Consider the following 2,238-nt stretch of genomic DNA (forward strand, 5'->3'; position numbering starts at 1 on the left):
GGGAGCACCCCCCACCCACTTCTGCTGGCGATGCGGCTCCTCGTCGGGGCGCCCCGCAGGTGGACAGCGCCGAGCCCGGCCTGGCCCCGGCTCCCCGGCGCACCTCTCGCCGTGTTTGGGCCGGGGGAGCGCGGCGGCGGCACGGCGCTCGGGTTCCTCCTCCTGTGCTCGGGGGGACAAAATCCAGTGAGTAGTTCAACCGGGGCTTGAGCTGTACGTCGAAAGCATCTATGCCAGTAGGGGCTAGGCCAGCCTGGTTACTGCTACATGCGCTCCGAGCTGTCGGTATTAGCGTGTTCATGCTGGCCGTTCAGTCTCTTGCTTTGACTTCCATTTACCAAGCTTTGTAAGGGCTCTCAAATTTGGGGTGCTTTCAACTGACCCTCTGAGTGCAATTTCAGCTTAAGACTTTGAATGATTTGAAGTCACTCAACAAAGATATATGTAGCTGCGTGTCAATACTCATGAGTCTTTTTGATAGCTTGGTACTGTAGCAGCCCGGTACAAATGTCTACACTAGCTATCTCCTACTCAGTTTGCAGTGATGTGAAATGAAGCTCTCCAGTTGGTGATCACTCGCGTTACAAAAATTACTAAGTGATTCCAGTAAGGTTCGTTAGCCCTCATAGGAAATAAGAGCACCCTTATTACTTGCTGAAGTGAACGAATGTCACAAATAATTTATAATGCTGTGAAGCTCTCTTGGTTGAGCATGCAGTGTTGGCAACCATTGTAAAACACCTAAGCGTAGAATATGTTAAATAGCAGATGAAAAAATAAAACTGGATTTTCTCTAAAAGGTCAAGTTTCTAATAGGTGGTAGTGGAGATGAGGTAAAAATAAGGCAGAAGTAGCATTTATCTACCATGAAACAGACTAAGCTATGATTATTGCTCAGAATTTTAAGCAGTCAAAGTAACGAAGACAAATCTTACAGAATGAGTTTGATGCTCATCCAGCTGCCTTAGTGCACAGCATGCAAAGCTGAATATATTTCAGGGAGGGAACACTAATTCATAATACAGTGGAATTGATATTCATCACAAAGATGTGGTAGGAGCTTAGTCGTGAGTCCCGTGTCTGTGCTAAATATTTTTAATAGCTCTTGACAGTTGCCCTGAGTACAGCCGAGAAGCGCACCTGCTTGTAAGCTGGTACATAAATTTCCTTCTTGGCACTTTTGGTTTTTTTCATGCTTTTGTAGAAAAAACCTGGAGCAATTCACACAACTCACTTCAAAGATGTGTGATGGCACGGGAATGTTTCGTCTCCTCCTTGACAGGGGAGGTGGAGGGCAGCAGAAGAGAGATCTGGAAACTCCAATTTTCCTCCGGAGGATCCCCCTTTGAGTTTTTGGGATTATTATCTATTATAGGGTGGTGTGTACAGTGGGTTGTGTGTTTCCATGTCTGCATTATAAGTTGTCTGCAGCCAGTCTAGAGCTTTTAAACCTTGGATTGCTTGTGTTAGGTGACCAGTTCTTTAGCTCCTGTGCTGTGCGTGTGTTAGTTTGTCAGATGTACATGCGGTCCAGGACTCAAATCTGACTAGTTACTATAGCCTCAAAAACGTGCAAAGTCATATTTTGAAATATCTGAGTAGTTACTGTAGCCTCAAAAATGTGCAAAGTCATATTTTGAAGTATCGCAGCTGCAGAGATGCAGACCTAGAGACACGGCTGCTTGAGTCTTCAGGAGTCTCAAGTGAGAATTATTTTGACCTCTTCTATCCTGCCAATCTTGATGTTAAATTTCTCATTGCTGATTGTCTTAGATGGACGGGAGTAAGTGAATGCTGCTGCTAATGAGAATTTGAAAGATCAAGAAAGAGAGATACAGGAAAAGAAGGAGCTATAGAAAGGTGAAATAACTCCAGTAACAAGATCTGATTTTCTTTGTGCACAGTAGTAAATTTCGTAGTAAATAAATGGCTTAGTTTGCTGTTAGGAAAATACTTTTTCCCTTTGATCCACACACATCCTTTGTGTGGTTGTCTGAGGGAGACAGTTGATGGCTGATTGGGGATAGGAGTGCATATTTGGACCGTAATGAAGGACAGAATCTAGCTAACTGCTTGAAATGCAGTTGGCGTTCCTTGTCTTGACCGACTGCTGGCAGATGGCCTGGCTCTCAGGTTGACTAGCGGCCCTGTACTCCTCAGCCTGCTTCTTCGCTATGTGCAGGCTGTCATCTAGCCCGGTAGGAGAGCAGTAGCTTTCCTTCTCTCAGCAGAGCTCTG

This window comes from Charadrius vociferus, unplaced genomic scaffold (assembly GCF_000708025.1).
Source record: "Charadrius vociferus isolate BGI_N301 unplaced genomic scaffold, ASM70802v2 scaffold72, whole genome shotgun sequence".
NCBI lineage: Eukaryota > Metazoa > Chordata > Aves > Charadriiformes > Charadriidae > Charadrius > Charadrius vociferus.